At 40.4% G+C, this 22,137-nt stretch overlaps 1 protein-coding gene across 1 annotated transcript in view; it reads right to left on the reverse strand.

Annotated features, from left to right (window-relative positions):
- CNTN1 (contactin 1) overlaps positions 1-1,569 on the reverse strand; it is a 251,559-nt gene extending 249,990 nt beyond the window's left edge. Inside the window, exon 1 of the mRNA XM_082763611.1 lies at positions 1,490-1,569. The gene's annotated coding sequence lies outside the window, so the exon portion shown is untranslated. The remainder of the gene's footprint in view (positions 1-1,489) is intronic.
- Positions 1,570-22,137: the final 20,568 nt, after the last annotated feature.

The following is a 22,137-nucleotide window of genomic DNA, read 5'->3' on the forward strand; positions in this document are numbered from 1 at the left end:
TTAAGTGAGCTCCATCCATCCTGTGCACTGAATGAGGCAGGGTTCCTGCAGAAGAAAAAACAGTATGTGACCATGTAGTTAAGACCGTATCAGAGAGACATGCTCAAAAAGCCGCTTTTAAGTGCTTTTGTTGTTAAAAGTGTAGAGTTTCTTCTTCAGAAGGTATGTAAGATCCTTGATTTGAGGTCCTGTGAAACCAAGTTCTTGCATAACCATGCAGCTGTGTTGAGGTTGTGACACTTTTCGGTGTCTGTCTGAAGTAAAACTGAAAATCTCATGCTGGTTTTGAACAGCACAGTAGAGAATACAGCATGGGTAAGGTCAGAAGTCTTTTGCTTAACTACTTATTTTTACCTTTTGCAAAATTTAGGGATGGATAAGGTATATTCTGATACACTGTCAACTACCATGAAACACAAATACAAGATTTAAGCAACTGATGCTAATACATGTAAATAATATATATTCAGAGACTAACATACAAAAGCTCCATAATGCCAACAGGCTTCTGCAGTATTACGGAAACTTCTTGTTAGAGAACTTTTGGTCCTTCGTTATTTACACAAAATGGGCCAAAGCTCACCTGGACATAGAGATTTGTACAAGAGAGACGTGAAAAGCTACTAATTATAAAAACAGAGAATTATTTAAACTTTGAGTCATTTCAGCATGCTTTCCCTTGTGCTTATGCAGTCTCAGGTCCTCTGTTTGTTATTTTTACTGTTTTAAGAGTAATTTCATACAACAGACTGACGCGAAGTAACGTGTATCTCTGCACAGGTGGCTGCGTTTCGGGGTTTTTCATTGCCCAAGCTGTACGCACACCTGTAATTACATATGGGATTGTCGTCCAAACCCTAAGGCTCTCATTAAATATCTTTACGGCCCTTAGCATAATGACCCATAAAACTGTTCTTCCTGCACGGGCCGTGGTTTATTTTCATTACCGCATGGTGCAGGGGCGGTTACCTGGGCAGGTGGGTGTCCCAGCGGGGGGGGGGGCGTTTTGGGGGACAGGTTGGGACCCAGGAGGGTGCTCCTCGGGGGTCCAGGACCCCGGAGCTGCAGCTCGGCCCCCGGGGGGATATTTTGGGGAGCCCAGCACCGGCAGCACCCGCGAGCGGCGCTCCCGGCCCCGCCGCCGGCTGCTGCATCGCTGCCATTTGCAGCGAAGTGACACAGAAAAGGCGCAGCGCGAGCGTTTCGCAAGGAGAACCGCACAATTAAGCAGCACGTTATCACCATTTTTTTTTTTTTTTACTGCAGGAAGGCGCAACGAGGAGAAAAAAAAAAAAATACACGTCAACCCGCCGCACACACCCGCCAGCCCTGAGACACGACCCCTGCAGCAGCAGCAGCAGCAGGGCTGGAGCGGAGCCTCCCTGCGGCACCCCGCGGCTGCGGCACCCCCGCACCCCGCCAGGTGACAGCCCTGGGGACCCCCTCCCGCAGCATCACTCCCGGCCCCGCCGGCCGGGCCGTGCCCTACCTGACAGCCGGGACGTCGCCCGGGGGCGTCCCGGGGGGGCTGCGCTCGGCCCGGCTCGGCTCGGCTCGGCCCGGCTCGGCTCGGCTCGGAGCCCGCCTGACAGCCGCCGCCCCCCCAGCCGGGGCCGAGCGGGGCGCGGGGAGCGGCGGCGGCTGATTGGCCGCGGGTGATGTCACTCGGGCGGGAGCGCGCGGGGGGGGCGCTCCCCACCTCACCTCAGCCGTGGCCCCCCCGCCCGTGTCCCCCTCACGGCCACCCCTGTCCCCTCCTCACAGCCACCCGTGTGCACTCCTCACACACCCGTGTCCCCCTCACACCCACCCGTGTCACCCTTCAGCCCCCCCACCCGTGTCCCCTCCTCACACACCCGTGTCCCCCCCCAACCTGCCCACCTCTCCCCCCACACACCACCGCCGTGCCATGAAATGGCGTGCGTTTGCTGGAGCTCCTCCGTCTTCATTTCTGTATATTTTTTTTTTATGGCAGAGGTGTTCCTGAAGGGGCTGCCTGTCCCCACAGCCCCCCCCCGAGCTGATGCAGAAATCGGAGCTTCCCCCCTCAGGGAAATTGCGGGGACCCCAGGGTGCTCTGTCCCGAAATAAGTGCGGGGCTTGCTGCATGGTGGAGGACGGGGCAAAGATGACCCCCTGAGATGGGGAAGCGGCGAATTTTGTGACAACCCTGCAGGAAGGGCTCGGGAGGGATGTTACAGAGTACCTGCAGCAGCAGGAGGCACCAGTTCCCAGGGTGCATGAAACAGCTTCTGGAGGGAGCTGCGGCTGAAACTGGCCCCTTAGGTATCTGCAGAGAGTGGCATTTAACACCCAGGCTCCAGCTGAAAGAGCAGAAGCAGCGCTTGACCACAATATCCCACCCATGTGGCAGTAAGGACCAGAGAGTGGACAAATTCACCTGAGCCCCCCACTGCTCCATGAATAGCCCTTTCTGTTGGGACAGACACCAAAGGGCATCTGTTCTGCCCTAGGAAGAAACCAGGTCTCTGCAGTAGCGAGGCATATGGAGGAGTTGTTTTTTTGTTTGTTTGTTTGTTTGTTTTGTGTTTTTGTGCAGCTAGAGGTAAAGAGGTGCCAGAGAAATTAAGGCAGGAACACTTCACTCGCAGCCATCCTCTCAGCTGGTTACTGCATGTCTGAAAGGATTTGAACTCAATCCCCTAAAGCAGAAGATACCACTGACCTTATGGCCTTACAGTCTGCAGATTACAGCAAACATCATTATGACAATTAAAATGAGATCACACTCTCACAAGCATAGGGGGCAGAAGCTTGTTGTTCAATGAACAAAACGATAGATCATAAAAAAAAAAAAAAGAAAAAAAAAAAAATAGATTCTCATTTAATCATTCCAGCATTGGAGATTTAGGCCTGGTCTTTAATTCCTGTGTCTTAATCCAGTGCTGAGCACTGGATGCGTACGCAAACATGCAAAGAGGAGGAGAGCTATCACTGGGGGTGTGCTCTGAAAGCAACAGGGACAGTGGTAAAATGTGCATGCCAAAGAGCAACCAGGGTGGTACAAAGGTACAGAAAAAAATGGGAAATATAGCAGGGAAACAGGTTGAATTATACGTATTGGCAAACAGTATATAGTAGGAGAACAGAAGGCATTTAAAATATTAATAAGCTTGAAACTGGCAGAGACTTGATCCGAACCATGTATTTTAGATGCCTTAGCTGCTTCCTTACGGTGAGGACCGTAAAACCATTTCAGCCCCTGGCACAGTTTAGAGCAGTCTCAGGACTGCTCCGAACAGTGCACGGTTCCAAAACTGCCTCAGGGTGCATTTTGCAGCTATGAGCACTAAAACATGAAAGTCAACTTTAGGATGAAGATTTGCTGAAAGGAGCGCTGGGCTGCTCTGCATGTCCTTGCAGATGTACGACACAGGCAGCTCCATACTGCAGCAGTGCATTTAATATTTACCATACCCTCTGAAGGACGTTATTCCATAACACTCAGTAAATTTAGTTTCTGATTTCACTGCCAGAAGTTAAGATGGCTGTCGTACACATTTTGAGCCAGGGTAATTTTTTGCTTAAATATACCAGTGGGTGTCTCTGCACTGCACAGAACATCCCTGCCTCTCCCCTTGCTCGATTCCAACATCCCTCGCTAGCGCCAGGCACTCAGCAACGCAGAGCAGGAACAGAAAACATGCGAAAAGCAGAAACATTGTGGATTCAGCACCCGGTGCGTTTGTAATCATCAGCTGCCAGTTGCTCTGTTCCTACAATAAGTTTATATCTGTAGCTCATACACGTACCTTCATCCCTGGATGGCTGATTCCTGAGAGGAATTTGCTTCCTGAAAAGAGGCAGAAGTCATTTAGGATCCAACCGTCCGCAAGACAGAGGCATAGATGGAGCCAGCAGCTCCCACGGAGGAACAGCAGCCACTGACCTCACTTCATGTATCCTGCAGCAAACACTCATGGCATTCACCATGAGAGGAAGGGGTGGCGGGGGAATATGAAGCAAGGACAACAGCTTTCCGTTATTACAATAAAAAGGAGACACAGGCCAGCATGAGCTTTGTGCACCCCTACCCAGTCTCAGCAATCTTTTAGAGGATTAATAAGATTAGAAGCTCCTATTGTTTTGCTAATGGCTGTTTATTTCAAAAAGGGCTTTTCTTGTAAACATACAGAAATGACCATATGCTGCTCCATGCTGCAGTGCTGCCTTGGACTACTACTAAAAGCAAAACAAACAAACAAATCATATCCCAACTGGCAATTTTACAAAAAGGAACAATTAATTTGCCCTTTGACTATGCTGCTGTGGGGCAGTTGAAGGTAGTGCATTAAAAATGTCTTAAGAGTGGTCTCTTAGAAATACCTTGCCACAGCTACGAAGGCTAACAGTGTAATACATCCAAAAATCTGCGGTTATTCACTTTTTTTTTTTTTCCTTATTGAATTTCAGATGTATATTTGCAGAGATAATTTGAACTCTGACCACATCTAAGCCTATTGCCCATAAAACTGATCATGCAAGTTCCTTTTCATTGCTCCCAAATGGTGCAAAATACTTCCCATGGTATTAAAATTTTTCAAATGAAAGTAAAAACTTTAGTCAGCCACCACTGAGCTGAACAATACTCTTGTTGAATTCCAAACTCTCCAAAGTGAATGATGTCAGAAAGGTAATTTTATTTATAGGCTTTAAAATACAGCATATGGCAAAACCTACACTTCAAGATAGCTTCTGTATCTATTTTCAATGCCTTTTGCTGTAATAATTCAGGCTATTATGTCCTGTGCTTGATATCTTCTGTGACTTAAATGTTTCTGGAAAATGATTCAGACAGTTTTGAGGATGTGAAAGGACAAAATTAGGTAACTTTAATGAGAAACCACTAATTTAACCATGTCTTTCAATGGGAATACTATCCCTATATCCCTCCACAGGAGCTATAGCAGGGACTTGAGATCTGTCAAAAAAAAATAAAAAAAAAAAAAAAAAGAGTAGGTTGGAGCTCAGACAGAATTTCCTATACAAACAAAAATATTTTTATCTAATGAAGAAGTGGAAGAGGAGGGAAATTCAGAGGATGAGAGGATGACCTGAGAGCACAGTTACCCTCTTGATTGCTGACTGGTACGGTGAGCTCTAGATGCCATTCCTTTTGGACTTCAGGTTACTGTGCAGTACGCTGGGGTTTTGCTGAGAACCAGTCACATCAGATCGGATGCATATAAAATGAGCTGTTTGTACTTTCCCTTGAATCTAGCTCCATGGATTACTATGTTTAATTTCTCCATAAAATTGTTTCTCTATAAGCTATTACCAGGATTACAAGTTTGTAGCACAGGAGACAGTGAATCATGCCCCTTCAGAGAAGCAGAAGTTGCCCTGAGTCTTGCCAGAGTCAAAAATACAATCTCTCATCAGTCCATATTCCATTGATGCATGTAGCTAGATGCATATTGCTGCTTACACTCACATACTACAGCATTTCCATACTAAAACAAAGGAGAATCACAAAATTAAAAAAAAAAAAAAAAAAAAAAAAAAAAAGTGACCCTATATTGGCTGTTTTTCTCCTTAAAGTACATACCTATTAATGCCAACAGTTACTAATTTAGCCCAAGTGAGAGACAATCATGAATATAAAATTCTTAAGTTAAGTTCCTGACAGCCCTACACATTCAGAAAAGATTTCAGTTTTCCTCAGGTATATATACATCTGTATGCATAAATACTATACAAAAAGGATAGTAATTACTGAAGTTGCAAGTCAAACACTTGAAGAATTAGTGTTACCTTAGCTTTATCACCCTTTTCTTATGCTTTTCCCGAGTCTTCACTTGAACTCAGTATTTTTTTCTACAAATTCCTGTCTCATTTAGTGCACAAGGTGAACATATACAACATCTGTTTGATATTTTTTTCTATTGTTTGCCAATTAAAACTTTTATTGCAATAACACAAGTAGGAAATATTGCTGTTCTTTCAGCAACATTTTTAGGGAATTATGTAACACATATCTGTATGCTACTTTTTACTTGTTTTTGTAATAAAGTATTAATTGGATACAAAAAGAAAATATTAATTTACTTCAAAGGAGAACTGCTGTGCAGTAGGGTTCAACATACCTGTAAAGGCTGCAAGATGCTTCAGATTTCTGCAGATCATTGAACTATTCTTTGATGATATTTTCAGAAGCTCTTTTTGAAGGAGCATTTCTGGTGGGAGAAGACTCTCAATCACAGTAGCTAATATTTGGATATTAGCTACTTAGCATTTGCTGTTAGGTACTTCCCATTAAGGTGTGGCAGACACCTTTCAGCACATTTATTTTACTCTCATTAGCCTGCTAGTCATCACATATCAGCAACATAAGGTTTAACCTCTCTGTTTTCCTAAATATAACCTGAAATCAGTCTGACAAGACAAGGTACAGAAGCAGACAGTCCCTGATTATGGGAGAAAAAGGTTAATGCTAAAAATCCTATGGCTACCTTCATCTGTTCTGTTGTTTGCCATCAAGGTCAGTGTTTACTGGCTTTCTTGTCGTTACTGCCCTTGTCTTCAGCTGGGAATATTGACATGTCCATGTTGGGGCTGGAATATTGTTCTCACAGTGCTTGCAGAGCCCCTGTGAGAAGATTCAGAGTTGTTATAAAAAACTACAATATCAGGTTGGTGGTTAAAGATGAGGCCAGGTTCACTGCCTGCAAGCATGACCCTAACATATTTGCCTGATGATCATCAGTAGAGGAGTTAGGCTGTATCAGAAGAATATACTGGTGTTAAGGTATTTAGAGTAGCATCAAAATATGTCCCTTAACACTAATATAATAATCATTCATATTTTTATTCCTATTTAATGAGCAGAATAACACAATTTAAGCATAACTCTCTATCTATATCTTTTTTTTTTTTTTTTAGTATCCTCACCTAGGTGACCTAATCTGAGGTTCATCACTTGTCCTACACCTAGTACAATTTTTCTTCCTTCTGTCCTGATAAGAGTGTACATTGTGTGAATGCCTTAGCATGTTTTTATGTGATCGATATACCTTCTCCAATGCGTGCTTGAGTCCTACAGCTACAACCAAAGTGATGCAGGAATTTGCCACATACCTACTAGTGCTAATGGCAATGCTAAAATCCTCCATGGGTGAAATCTGTATGTGTGCCTCACCTTAACTGTGTGTGGATATAGATCAGATAAATTAGACACAGGCACACACATACATACATGCATACCGCTATGGACAAATTAATTTAGAACTGATTTAATAAAAAATAAAAGCTAAAAAAAAGTCTGTGTCCTATTTTTCATCCAGTACAGTCTTTAATCTTCTCGGCAATGTGTAGCTAAACTTAATTTAAAGAATTCTCATGAGACTGACATAAATTGGTTGCCCAGCAGTCAAGATCATCTAGAAAGGCTAATCTTTAAACTACAAAGACCAGGAACTTCCACATCAAAAGATTATACATTTTTCACTCCAGCTTTTTCAAGCAAGATGTTAAAGGACACAAAAGTAAAGAAATAAAGACAGGCAGATGTAAAAACATGCATACTTTAAAAGGCTCATCTATTTTTTAAAATTTCTTCACCCTCTTGAAAAAAATGTATTTCCAATACATTTACAAATAATTTTGCTGAATTTATTTTAAGTAATTAACTCAGATTAAAAAAAAAAAAAAAAAACAACAAAAAAACAACAAAAACACATCAGTAATTGAAGACTCGAAGAGACAGAAATAACTAGTAATGAGAAAACATTGTGGGCAATCAACTAATTCCTGTCCTTCAAACCCACTTCTTTTACTTGTTGTCTGGGATGAATATAGCTAACTCAGATTTGAATATTCTGTTTCTCAGTTCCAGCATTTGGAATATTATTGGGCTTCATTTGCTCATATATATATGCATTTATAATATGTGTGTATATATATATATATATATATATATATGACTTAACTACTAACACATTTTGAACAGGATTTATGAACTGTTGTCCCAAATCAGACAAGCCATCCATCCAGCAGTAGCTCAACCTCTTTGTTGATAGCTTAATTTTATTAAATTTCATCAAATTAAAACTTAGAAGCAAGCTCTTTTATGCATGTGGTGTTTGGGTTTACTGGGGTGGGAGAGGGAGGCCTTCAAAGAACAAATGACATCCCCTTGTCCCAAGTTCAAATTATTTTAGGACAGGATGACTTGCCCCCTGGAAGTTACCTATTACCTGTAGACATCTATGAGAGGTAACTTTTTAATCCCATGAGAAATGTTACCTGTGAATCAGTAAAGATTACTGTTGAGAAAGATACTGAAATGAAAAGTTCTTAAAAACTTTGATTACGTGAAAATTTAATTGACATTTATAAAGCTCTTTCTGAAACTACTGTCGTAACAGTTGTGATCTGTTTTGCATGGTGTGCTCCAAATTTTCAAGTTTCATATGTTTTAATGTTAGCATGTTAAAATATTTCCCCATTTTCAGTGGTAGAAGATAGAGCTGCCAGGTTTTCCACCAGGAAAAATGACACAACTGTTAGGAGCCAGCAGTATGCCTTTGCAACAAAGAGGGCCAACAGCATCTGGGGCTGCATTAGGAGAAGTGTTGCCTGCAGCTCAAGGGACGTATAAGCTGCTTCCAGGATAACCTGTTAAACGTATCCCAAAGGGAATTCTGCCTCAAATGCTGTAGGATTAGAGTGGAACTACTTCAATACTGAGATATTTCATGGAGTGAAATATGGGGACAACAGCCTAGTTTTATAAGGTCCAGTCTGCTCGGTGCATAAACCATGCCAAATTCATATCTGAGATTCTCTCCACCACTACCTGGTTTTGTGCTTACATGCTGCTGCTTGTATGCTTTTATTCTTGATTAACAGTTAACCCTGACAGATCAAAGACAATAAAAACACAACAGAAACAAAAATTCTATGACAAATTCAGTGTTATCTTTATAATATTTCATTTAATTTCACCAAAGCTGTAAAGATAAGTGAAGTCAGATGTTACAGCTCTGTGAGGTTATTATTTGTTTCTTGGTGGTTTGATATGTTTTCTGTTTAACAGATGCTGTACCTCAGGGGAGGAAAAAAAATGACAATTACAGTTTATAATTAACGCCTCTTTAGTTTTTAGTTCCTAACATTTTAGTAACTAAACACAACAATAATTACACTGCAGTGCATGCAATTCCTCCATTAAAAGGCTCGTTTAGAAAAAGAAATTTCTAAATTAAGTTCAGCCTAATATCCATCTGCGTTTTTTCATCCAGTGACACTCTGTTGGAAAATACAGAAAGAGTTCTATACCGTGACCAGAACTTGAAGGTCTCAGTCTTGGATGAGTGACATAATTTCTTCTTCTTCATATCTCTCCCATTAAATCTTCATTTATTTCTGCAGAGCTTTGGTTAGAGACTCTTAATCCTGCTGGGATTTAAGTACTGAATGTAACTGGAGTGCAGACTAGATTTGATAAAATATGTACTTCCTAGAGAAAACTTAAAAGCCAAGGAACGTATATTATTCGGATTCAGTAAAAAGGTATGAGTTTTGAGGACATGGGTCTAGGGCACCTCTGGTCCTTGCACCTAACTCTGAAATGAGTTACATGGCACTTAAGTCCTTTTGTTAAGCTACCTGTCTGCTTCTCTGTAGATACGTCAAGAACAAATTGTATCAGACCAGGCTAATCTCTTGCACAACAACCTAGCAGATAAAAGACAGCAGATGTCAAATACTAGGAATTTTTAAGGTTTCACATAACAGACCTAGAGCAAATTGGGAAAGATGGCTTAGATAAAAATGCTATTCTCAAACTAAAAAAATATGGTTGCCAAGGCATATTTGGGGTAATTGGCACCGACTCGGGGTCAAAATGGAGAGTTGCTCTGAGAGATGTTTATCAAGGGCCTGTCCTGGAATGGTACGGTTCAATATCTGTGTTGTTGATGGGGTGATAGAGGAGACCACATGGCTTACTCAGTTCCAAGACAGTCTAGATGGAAGGGAGCTAGCTTGCCAGGGGATGAGTTTTAGTTTAAAAGGGAGTCTTGACAAGTGGAGATTCAATCTGAGAAGGGTACAGCACACTGACAAATGCACACTAGTACATAAATGCAGAAAAGGAAACTGATGGGCTGTGATGGTGTAATCCTCTCCCCAACTTCCCTGCTTAAGCAGAGCATCCAATCTAAGCAGATAACCATCACTGGCAGTCAGGAAGGATGTGTCTGGCTGTGATGGCTCCGGCCTGCATTCAGGGGAGACAGAAGACAAATAGCCAAGGGCTAATTTGAGCAATGCATGCACACACACAAACACAGCAACCACAGCAATGGCCAAGTTTGGAAGAAAGTCCAACTCAAGCCAAACTGAGAAGCAACTAACATCTGTATGCAAATGTGATCATAACTCAATCATTTTATGCCATAAATAGTGAGCAGTTCAGGAGCCCTTTGAGATCTCCCAACACAACAGTGGGCTGCACTCTGTGACCTCCCCTTGGGCAGGGACCCTCCCAGCATTACCTCTGGAGATTGAGAAGACCCTTGTTAATACAGGTAAGCACACTGGGAAAGAAACAGCACGTTAATGTGCTGTAATGGTGCTCTGTGATCACACTTTATAATCTCAACTAAGTAGCATAAAGGATTAGTGTAATGCTTATAATCCTTTAGACATAAACTGTTGACCAAGTCTGGGTCTGGGAATAGATTCATTCACACCTAGGCTCTTTACCTCCTCAGTTCAAGGGGTTTGGAAAGCAAGAGCATCCTTGAACCTTGCCAATCAACAAGAGTGTTTCCTTAATGTAATGTCACCTAACCCAGCTTCTTATGTAGTCTCTATGTAGTATATAATGTCTTCTGCTCTTTGAGTAGTATATAAAATCTCTTATACAGTGTGTAATTGAGTGTATCTTCCAATTATAATCAGGTGTGTTTTGCCATCATTGACCTTGGTTAAGCTTTGCTATCAATAAATCATATTGCTGTTTCTCTTTTGAGAGTGATATGCATATCATTCCTTCCCTCCCACACACACACTGACACTGGCTCAGAAGCTGTCCTGTAGGAAAGGATTAACATAGGTTACCCCGGATGATTCTCAAGTGTTGCATTTCTGCAAGAACAACAAATTTCAGCCCATCACTTAAAAAGAGTGAGATAAAGCTGCAGAATGCGTGAGCTGGTCCATGCACCTTACTCAGGTCTGGCAAAGCCTTGCTACAATATTGTGTCCAGTTTTGGACATGACAGCAGAAGGATGTGGAGCAAATTTGGACAGAAATGAAATGCGTGCTGAGAAAAGTCACAGTGCCATATGGAAAAATTGGACAAAACAAGGTTGTTTAGCCTAGAGGAAAGGGAACTAGATGGTCACATGATAGCAATCAAGTAAATAAAGAGAAAGAGGTTCATCTGCTTTTCAAGTCCATAGCAGAGAAGACAAAAAATAATGGTTGTAAATTATAACAAGCAAGTGGCAGCTTAGGTACTTGTGGTTTGAAGTCTCCAACTTGGGAACTTTTTAAAAGCAAAAATAATCTCACTAAAGATGATCTTACCTTAGGAATTTGGCTGCACTAGGTGATTTCTTTAAAGCCCCTTCAGTCCTGTGATTGGTTTATTGATGTCTAAATCAAGACTGGTTCTAAATCTAGACTGGTTTCATGTAGTAAAGACCTCAAATAATAGCAAAACTTAGTCTTGAATGTCTTCAGTATTTTTTTAGGTTATCCAGACCATAATAGTATTGTTTCCTGAAGCTGTAAAAATGATTGTGCCTATATTATTTTGCATTAACTGGATGATAATGGAAATACTTGCTGCTTCCAGTAAGAAAGTATTGCAATGTAGGCAGTGTTTGCTTCATTTATTGCTCTTCCTTGGACCTGTACAGCTGTAGCATGATTTGCCAATTATGAAACAGAGGGAACTACTGAAAATTGAAAGGCAGTGGCCAGGTTCATCTCACCTTCCCATGCCTCCAGTATGAACATCTACAACTACACCACTCATGCTGATCTCCATTCATAGTGAACAGAGAGAACCAGGCAATTTTAGGATGCAATTTATTTGACTTGCTTTAAATGTCTTTATTAAGGTGAGATGAACAGAAGTGCTTCTTTCTCTCCTCTGATTAGACACAGGCAGGCTGGATGAATAGCTCAAACAGGGAAATCTGCATGGCAAATATCCTTATCTTCTCAGATAAACTCTACCTGGTGTGTCAGTTTCAGAGTGCACCAGTATCCACATCAAACTACAAGATACACAACAGTGCTGACAGCTTTTTGAAATAGAACGTAGAAGGGGGAAGACTTCACCACATCTCTCAATTAAATCCTATAACTGTTAACAGCAGATAAAACTAGGAGGTGGGAAAGAAGCACGATCATGCAAATTATGTTAAAAATAGAGAATTATTATGTAAAATCAGGGCCAATATCTTTTAGCTGAAGAGCCTATTGATTAAAATTGCTTTGTACATGACTGCAGTGCAGTGATGTTTATTTTAGATTAGAACTACCACTCCCACTGAAAAACTCAGTATTTCTTCCCTTTGGCACTCCAGATGAAATGAAAGATCAGGTTCATTCTATGTCTAGGGTTAAATACTCATTATCAGATTATTATACTTTCATTCATTAAAAAAATATATATTAAAAGGTAGGAGCACTTCATCTCACTTGCAGCTAAAAAATAGTAGCCTTTCCTATTCCAGTATATTCAGTAAAACTGTATTTTGTAGTTGAAAATGAGTAGAATTCATGCTCTAGCCCCATTTTTTGGACTTTTCTTCTTTTCTTCTGGCCTCAGAGTTAAGTAAAATAAAATTGAAGTCTTACCGAATATATACATGGTATTACCAGTGCCTCCTTAGAAGGGCCTGGCATCCTGACTGGTTCAGTAGTCTCTGGTTCTTCCACCTTGCCTCTCTCTCCTCTTCTTACCTCCTCCCTCTTCAACATTTTACCCCATTTTATTTCAGCCTCCTTATATCTACTATAGTTTTCTGTTCCAGGATTGCCTATGACAGTCAGACCCCATGCGAATGGCCGCAGTGCATGAACCCAATTAGCAGAAGCATTTAATTTTCAGTTTCTATTGTGAAAGTTTCTTTCCATAGAGCTGTCACCCTCAGACAATCACTTGCAGGAGAAAAATAGAAGAAAACACTTAGCTCTGGGGTTTCTAGAGACAAAGTTTTCTCAAGTGCATAAATGATCTATTTTTGTTTGATTATTTGAAGATTCTGAATGCAAAAGCAGGTCAGTGCTTCCAAAGACCATCCGCTAGACATGTTCTCCATGGACCCTGAAAATATACACAGCATCAGACTGCATTTCTTTAAGCTTTCCACAAAATCCATTGTTTACACACTAGTTTGCATATAAAACAGAACAAGTGCCCTGATGAAGCAACTAGGGATTACAAGATTTCTGAGAATTCAATGTTACTCAGATACATTGAAGCTCTGAAAAATCAAGCTCGGGAACATTTCTCTGAATAGCAGGGATTATGCAGCAGTCCCTAGAGCTTCATTATGAGCATGTTTTTTAATAGCCCAATGGAGCCCAATGTGGTGAGGCAGAAAAAGACTGTAAATGGAAAAAGAGTTATTAGTTAATTCCACTCCTTTTACAACAACTAAAAACATCCCCGTCCTCAACCATGACATTTTGAATGCCCAGCAAAAGTTTCCATAGATCTTCAAAGGTAAACCCAATATTCTTGCTCAAGTGGGAAAAAATTTATAAACATGATGCTTTGTAAAATAAATAAATAAATAAATAAATAAATAAATAAATAAATAAATGAACAATTTGCACTGTGGAGTGTTTGTAAATATGGCATGCAATGCTGTTGCATTTGGGCTGGACCATTACATTGCTACATTCACTGAACGTCATCAGCTTATTTTAAACAGTATAAAGCTGAGTGTGTACTGCTGAAATGCATCGCAAATTAACATGTTAGTTTTCCTTAAAATAAACTGCTAAGCACCAAAATGCAGGAAATTCCTAGAGAAATTTATTATTTCTAAGTCACCTTCCTGTCATTGTCACCCAGAGACGGATTGAAAAAGCTCTTACAAACAAAGGCCTGCTATCACTGACGCAGTCAATGAAACATGGAGAAGTTTACTGGATCAAGCTCTTAATTTCCTCTTTAGCATTTTAAATAACATAGCAAAAATGTTTCATCAATATTTTACATGCATATTTACTGATTTTCTGTGACCTCCACATAACTGGTGTATTCCAGATTGTATTCCTTGAAATTGCATTATAAATAAACCATATAGACACAAAAAGCTAAGTGCCCAGGTGGGTAAATAAGCAGATTCAGGAATTCTACGTGGTTATCACTCTCTGGAGTTCACCTTGGATGAAGATGCGTGATGTAAATTGTCTTCTACAAAGAAACAGGTCCTCCATGGCAGAGAATACAAATAGCTATGAGATACTCATAATGCAGTAGAAATATGTTAGCAAAACAAAACAAATAAAAGATCAGAGAAAAGAATGAATGCAAATCAGAAAGGGACGCAACAGTAGGTGCTGTGTGTCTGCCACAACTGCACTGAGGGCTTTTAAATGTGTGAGGCTAGGTTTCAGATGGCGGCAGTGGCACCATCATGCTGTTAAGCAATAGTTTTCAACAGACCCAAAAAGTTGCAGCTGTACCCCAGAAAGGCTCCTTCCAAACCTGAATCCAGTAAACACTAAAAGATGGAATTGCCAGCAGTGACTGCATAGCAAATTAGAAGAGTTTGAATATATATAAAACAAGTAAAAAGCCAAGCCAAGCCAAGCCAAAAAAAAAAAAAAAGTCCAATAAAATGAGGGTTTGGCAACAATCTTTTCTGATCTCTATACCGATAGCAAAGCTAGAAAAAAAAAATTGAGCAAAATAAGGTAAGAATTTTCAGCTTGCAGCTGCTAAACCCCAGCTGCACACACCTCATGTGGCAGCCCACACACTACTCTTGCTGCTTTCCAGAGGCTGCACCTGGTGATCTGACCTTTCAGGGAGATAACAGGGAAGGAATGCCTTGTTTCCTGCTTGACCAAGAGGCAGGTAAAAATGCTGGAAATTGCCTAAAGCAATCACTGTACCCCAAAAAGAAATAAGCAGCCTCAGTGTGGCTCTGCTACTGGAACAGAGAAAAGTAAATCCAATCGCTGCAGCATACTGCTCCCTGTGCAGTAACACTTACCCTTTTTACAGGTGTGGCTAGTGGACTGACTTTGTTAGAAATGTCACCTTATACTTTCCATTAGGAAATTTTGTTCACAATTTTCAAAACTCTTTTTTTTTTTTTTTTTTTTTTCTTTCCAGGTATATGGATTGACATTTTCCATGCCCAAATGCCCAGAATGCAGACTTTGATGAATCCCTTACATGTTGATGTTTCTCTTTAAGAAACATTAGGACTCCACCGCTTAGACAAGGACTTGTCATTTAACAGGACCATAGTTTTTGCACTGTTAATCCTGTCCTGTTGCCTCAAACTCAGGCAAACTGGCTGCCCAAGTGAATAAAGACAGCTGATATTTTATAAGTGCAATGTGTCAGGATGCAATGAATGAGACTATAGGAATATATTCAGGCAAATAAACTAAAATGTGCCTGATCCCTGGTACAGAGACCAGCCAGCCTGGCATTGCTCATGTCATTATTATATTATCTTGCTCCTTACAGCAGGGGGACTTCATTGCAACTGTCTGCTAGGAAAGGTCCCTGGCTGGGCTAATTTCCAAGCTGTGCCAGTGAATAATTTGTGAGAATGTTAGCTGGACAAGGACAAAACAATGTCATCACCTTTAATTTATTGGTATAGCTTTAACCACACAGTTCCTTATCCCATGTGTCATCTTCATGTACAAGTGCACTTCATACTCTCACTGTTCCTGAACACAACTGGGCTGTGTGAACTGTACTGACCATACAAGTTGGCCCAGACTTGCCAGTGGAAAGCTGGACTTTCCTTGAAATGGCTCCTTTTGACCAACCTTAGAAAACCTTTCTCCCCACCTGAGGTCCTGGCGTTGTGCTAAAAGCAGCCTGACTTGGTGCCTGCTGGATTTGGTGTGCTGAGCAAGGTGGTGATGGACCAGAGAAAGCAAAAGAAGACATGGGAACACCGTGTCTGGAGCTGCTGGAGAGATGAGGAATGTCCAGGTAGGGGAGCCCGCATCAGGTGGACACAACAGGTTGAGGTCTAGTGAGCTGCATTCCCTATTATCTAGCACCAACCCATTCCCAGAGTAGCTCCGTGATGCTACTCTGCATGCTCAGTGAGAGCATGCTCATCATCGTGGTGGAAAAAATAATCTGTGGCCATATAATAAATTATAATTATATATCATAATTCAGATATTATAACATGCCTATTATAATACATGCCTAAAAAAGGCAAATTAAGGTTGAACAAAAAGGCTTGACTTGACCACCTCGTAGCTTTTTAGTGTTTGTCTTTCCAACATATTAGGGTACTTTTAAAAAAGAGCTTCTGGTTTGTCTTTTAAGATAAAATGTATGCAAATGTATTTATTCTTTCTCTGTACAGAGATGCCATGAACATCTTGGGTGCTATGGCAAACCAAAAATCTCTAGGCAATGCCATTTAGAAATAGAAAACTTATCTAACAATATTTGCAGTTAAATAAACACCTTTGCTTCTTCGTAAAATTGCCAGAGACCATCCTTCATGTAGAATTTTGGGATGATGGAATATGTATATCTGTTAATGTTACTAAACCATAGTCACAGTAATGAGCTGCTGAACAGTGGTTTGCTTTAACATTGAAAAAACAATAGTCAAATGGTTGAAAAACAATTTTTTGGTCAAATCAGTTCAAAACTTCACAAGGTTTAAGATATGGAAACACAAGAGATGATCTCTAATGTGCTCAGAAAGTACAAATGACATTTGGACCTCTCTAAAATGTTGACTAAATCAGCTGTACTATAAACTAATTAATATAATCTAACCTTCTTTTTACAGCAGGGATATATGAAATATTCACAGATAATAGGTCAGACATGGAGACTTAAAAGGAAACAACCTTTTAATACAGAGCTTACATTAAGTTTAATGTATTCATTTGGCCCTGTATTCTACTTAGAAGATTTGGCAGCACAATATGTGCTCATTCTGTCACACCAGTATAAAATCCACTTGTTTGACATTGGTCATTAATATATCTTTAAAAAAAAAAAAAAAAAAAAAAAAAAAAAAAGCTAACACAAGATTAAAAATTAGGTCAAAATCAGGATGATTACATTTTTTGTCACATCTGGCATACAGTAATTATTTCAGTATCTTATAATGCAAGTGACCAAGCCCATAAGAATTCAATTATCCATGCACATATCATGAGGCAAATCCAGACACTTCCTGACTAATATAATCCGTTCTTTCATCTCCCAAGAACACACTGCACACTCTCCATTACTCCATATACTCTTTGTTACATTTTAGAGCCAATGAAAGTGCAGCGCCACTGTGAGGACACACATTCATATCACTGGCAGCAGGCACCACCGCTGTCTCCTGACCTTTATTCTCCTTGAATCATTTGGACACCTTAGTCTGCTGTCTGCCTAAAATGCACGTGGACCAACATGAGTTTGGCTGGCAGTCCAATGGTGTATGATGTTTGGATTCATAGATGACAAGTACTGGGATTTGGGAAGTGTGCTTGTTTTGAGGATGGACAAAAATGGTCACAATTAGTATTAAAATTCAAAATGAACTGTGACCACATGCTCATTAAGGAAGCAATTAGACAAACTGTGTGCTATTATACGACTGTTTATTTGTGAGAAATGCTCCCAATAAATATCAGCTGTAACTAGTAGAATTGGTAATCATTCAAGCAATTTATATCAATATTTTAAAAGGAGTTTGTTTTTTGCCTTTTTTTAAGCGTCCTTTTTTTTTTTTTTTTTTTTTTTTTTTTTTTTTTTTGAGTCAAGCCTCCTGATACATTCATGACCCTACTGTCCCATCTCTCCATGTCCTTTTAAATGTGGCCCAGGCCCTATGTATATGGGCTTGCCCATTGTTAGGTGCCTCTTCAGCATCTCTTAAAATTTGGGCCCTAAATGCAGACTGAAGTATCAATCCTTTTTACCCAAAGGGATGAGGGATAGCTCTACAGGTGCAGGTTCATGGGGGCTTGGAGGGTTAGCATTCACTGCATGTTCTGGATTACACGAGCACAGAGAGAAACTGCATCCCTGATTTCAGGTCACCTACCAGGGCAATCTGAATGTACACAGGGACATCTTGGACACAGTCCAGATTTCAGACTGTCTATTGGGTCCACATAGCTCAGCTAAACATAGACGGGATGATGGGGTCACAGTGAATTCACAGCTTTAATGAAAGGGAACTGATATTCTCAGCAACAGGGCCTGTATCTCACCATCTGTACCATTGTACAGTATTGCAATATTTTTAAGTCCAAAAAAGAGGATAATTTTAGGTTGTAGTTCTCTTTGTTTCCACACAAAGAGACAACAACAAAGACATATCTGGAAATAGAGCATTTCTAAACAGTCTCCTTGTTTTTTTCTTTTTGTTTTTTTCTTTTTTTTTTTTTTTTCCCTGAAGTTGTGTAGGAAGTTCAATAGCCATTAAGTATTCATGAGCAACTCTGCAGGTCGGTAAAGAAAAGGAGACAAAATTGGTTCAGCAACAGATCAAGAAAGGTGCCTGCACACAGAAATGATTTCCATGCAATTCTGGGATTTAATGTGTGTTTTTCCAGCTTTTCTTATGTACAAAGCCTTCTCTTAGGGTAATATTTAGTCCAGCACAGCACATTCCCTTCATCTATGGAGTTAGCAAAAGGGGGGACAAAAGCTCTTCAGGTTGTAGAAGTTGCATTTAATAGGATTCACAGAAGAGATTTAGGGAGCTAATCATCCTTATAGCTTCTCAAGTCAAATTTTTATCCCCAAAAGCTACTAAATTTTTAACCATATATTTTTGGCAGTAGTCTCCAGAAATTATCTCCCCTTGGAGCACACTGAATTGTGTATGCTGTATTACCTAAATGAGCTTCTTTGCCATCTCTGTAACACCTAAATTCTTGTCTATAGACATATAACGAGGTATTCCCTTCTTTATCTCACCAGGCTGACCACTTAACAAAGCCAGAAGAGTACAGATATTCAGCACAGGGCCTGGGACACAGTGACATGCAGCTCTGCAGTGCCTAGATGCCAGGATCCAGAGCTGCAACTGACTGGGCTAGGTGCCCAGAGTCCTATCCAAACCGGAGCACAGCTCAGGTGTCCACACCATGACTCAAAACAAATGGCACCCTCACCCTCTGCCAGCCAAAGGAAGCACCATGGATGACAGGATGTTTGATACTCTGTATGTGTATCTATAACCACATACATAACCATATAGAGGAAAAATGGTGGAGAAATGCAAACCAAGCCAAGGATTACTCTGCACATGTTTATCCCTCTCTGCGTTCCCCCTGCCATGGGTTCAGTGTCATTTAAACAAGCAGAGCAGGAGGAATATTGTCCACAGTTTGGATAATTTGGAAGGAGATATTTGGTACCTTATGTCCCAGTGGGTGGGCTAAGAGCCCTGCACTGGGAGATGGTAGAAGGCAGACTAGCTGGTATTTCTCATCATCTGACAGTTACTGAAGCTCACTGACATGGCTGACATGAGGCAGACATGGAAGGGCTGAGTTCCCACCAACATTTTCACCAAATCCAACAAAGCTGAGGGCAGCTCAGTCATGAATGTTAGATTCCTTCCATCTCTCACCCCTATTCATCCCTTGCAGAGGCAAAAACCCTTAGCGTCTCCTCAGCACAGGAGGGCACATGATGTTATGAAAACATTAAGGAGCAAAGTAAGTCCACATACTAACATAAAGTTTCAGTCTTGGAACCCTTATATATATAAGGGTTTTGACTGTTTTAGTTTTCAGAATTATTGTACAACACAAGCATAATGTTCCTCAAGCCTGTCTATGGGTTCTTGCAATTTTCCCACTACCAACTGCTTGACCATGTTTTGTCAAACATTTTCTGTGCTCCCTGTCTGGAAGCAGTTTGAGCCTTGTAGGCTAAGTACAGGGTCAAGGCTGTCAGGGCCGATAAGGACTGTGAAAACACATTGAAAAAGACCTGGAAATATTGAGATGTAATGCAAGATTTTGAGTGATTATGGAACACCAACATTAAAGAGATATCTGGAAGAAGAGACTTAGAAACTTAATCAAGATGAGGGACCATGGCTGCATGGATCTTCTACCTACCCTATGTGTAGCAACTGTGGCTGTGCTGTCAGGCAGCAAGAGTCAGAAATCCAAACAGATTAATAGAAATTGTGAATTAAATACCACAACAAGCAACTGGTCCTTTTCAGATGTACTTTAATCATCTGGTTATTCCCAACACTGAAAAGTGCACAATTGTACTTCAATTATCATCTCATCACTACCTCGTCAGAGCAGTCACCCCACACAACAAAGGCAGATTGGCTACCCTATCTGAAAATAAAATATGTCTTGGCTCTGAAGAATCTCTCTTCCTGCAACACTTCTCCTTCACCTGAAGAAAAGACATGTAAATTGAGATTGCCAAGGTTGGCTATGAACTGAGATGTTAAACTTGTCCTCCTCCATATAAGGATTTAGGAAACAGTATACTTCATAGCAATTTTGAATGAGATTCTTTTAAATGTTTTTGATTTATTTAATTTGCTGTGCCATGTTGATAATATAAAAGATATACAATATCACATACAGCAATAAAATAAAAAAATAATTACACAGGTGGATTACTAAAGGCTTATTTGATCATATTTTTATAATATTAACATGCTAGATCAGAATTTGTGGTCATGTTTGTCAGACAAATGCCAAAAAATTGCAATCGCACAGTCACTGGGAGTTACTTCTGCACATCCACAAAAGCTGCACTCATTTACTTTCAAACTTGTGTCTATGAACCAGTTTAAATGGGCAGCCTAAAATGATTAAACAATGAACTGCTTCTTCAGTGGTGAGAATCTCTTCAACTACAGAAGTTCAGTAGCTCCTGGTGCCATTAGATCAAAAGCCTGATCCAGGTCCTAGCTTTGTGGGGGAACTTGCTCATACTCCTTTCTCACTTGACCAGTGTTGAGCTTTCAGACCTGCACAACTCCTACAATGTTTGAAAACTTCTGATAATGCAGACCTGCATTCCTTAAACATTTGTCATTCTGGTGAAGAAAAAAAAAAAAGTATAAATAGATTTCTATAATTACAGTAAAAAGCATTGCTTTCTCATGATTCTAAAAAACATTTTTAGCTGTATTCAAGCTGAATTCATTTTATATAATTGCCTCAGATCCTGTCGTTCAGCTGCTAAAAATCATTACCCCGGCTGGCCCCTAGCAGTCTTTCCCCACATCTGCCCAACCAGTCCTGACCACATACATGTGCAAAAGGCTGTCCCATGCTCCAGGGGATGTTGGAAATGTGGGAAGATATCAATAGCCAGTTCAGGCTAATGAAAACACATCTCTGCAGGGGCTGAGCAAGCTGAAGGTTGGTTGTTAATTATATGGGGCAAGTTCAATTGCATTTCCCTTCAATAGGTTTTATCTGACTATGATATCTACTTGGTTGTTATAGCCACTTAATTACATTGCATCCTTCATACTTACAAAATGCAGAAACTGTTATTAAATAGATAATTCTGAAATATGCTTCTTATCTCATTTTAAATGTTTGTGTGCTGTTTTTATCATATAACCTCACAAAGAAATGTCACTATATATTTATAAAATAGAAAAACTGAAGTAAATGCCATTTTGCTATCTAATTTCTTTGTTGCAAAAGAGCAGTTACCAGCATGCTCCATGTTTCTCCCCTTTTTATCCTTTATAGTTCTATCAAAAGAGCCTTCTATGACTGCTGTGCTGAGCTCCTCTGCCCAGCTCTTTCCTTGCTTGCATTTAGTTTGATTCAGCCTTCCTTTTGAGCTGTCTCTGCTTTACAACTTTTTTGAAAGAAGAAATATCATGTCATGCAACTTAATGTCTCTTCTGCTTTCTGTGCAACAGCCAGTGTTTTCTTTCTTGATAACCCATCCTGATATTTTT

Source organism: Aythya marila (assembly GCF_965140915.1).
Source record: "Aythya marila genome assembly, chromosome: 1".
Taxonomy (NCBI): Eukaryota; Metazoa; Chordata; class Aves; order Anseriformes; family Anatidae; genus Aythya; species Aythya marila.